Raw genomic sequence first — 420 nt, 5'->3', positions numbered from 1 at the left:
CTCTTTACAGTAACAAGAGCTGTGTGTGCTGGGAAGGACGGGCTCACAAATTAAGCCAGTGCTGTAAAATCCTCTTGGAATCCCTTCCCAGCTTTGACAGGTGTCTGTGTCACACTTCTCCAGGAGCTGCCACCACCTGACTGAGCTCCAGGGTGTCCTCCCTGCTCAGCAGCCCCAGCAGTGGCAGCACATCTGGGTCCAGCTGTGTAACCCTGGGTTAGGCTGGAGCCCATGGGGCTGCTGCCCCTCTCACATCTCCAGTGCCTCCCCAGGGACTTCATGGGCATCACTGAGCCTTTGCCTGTGGTGGTGTTTGAGGGTCTCCAGGATGAGGGAAGTGATGAGAATTTGACTCCATGTTTCAGAAGGCATATTATATTATATTATATTATATTATATTATATTATATTATATTATATT

The sequence above is a fragment of the Geospiza fortis genome, unplaced genomic scaffold (genome assembly GCF_000277835.1).
Source record: "Geospiza fortis unplaced genomic scaffold, GeoFor_1.0 scaffold57, whole genome shotgun sequence".
Taxonomy (NCBI): Eukaryota; Metazoa; Chordata; class Aves; order Passeriformes; family Thraupidae; genus Geospiza; species Geospiza fortis.
This window is presented reverse-complemented; position numbering follows the sequence as displayed.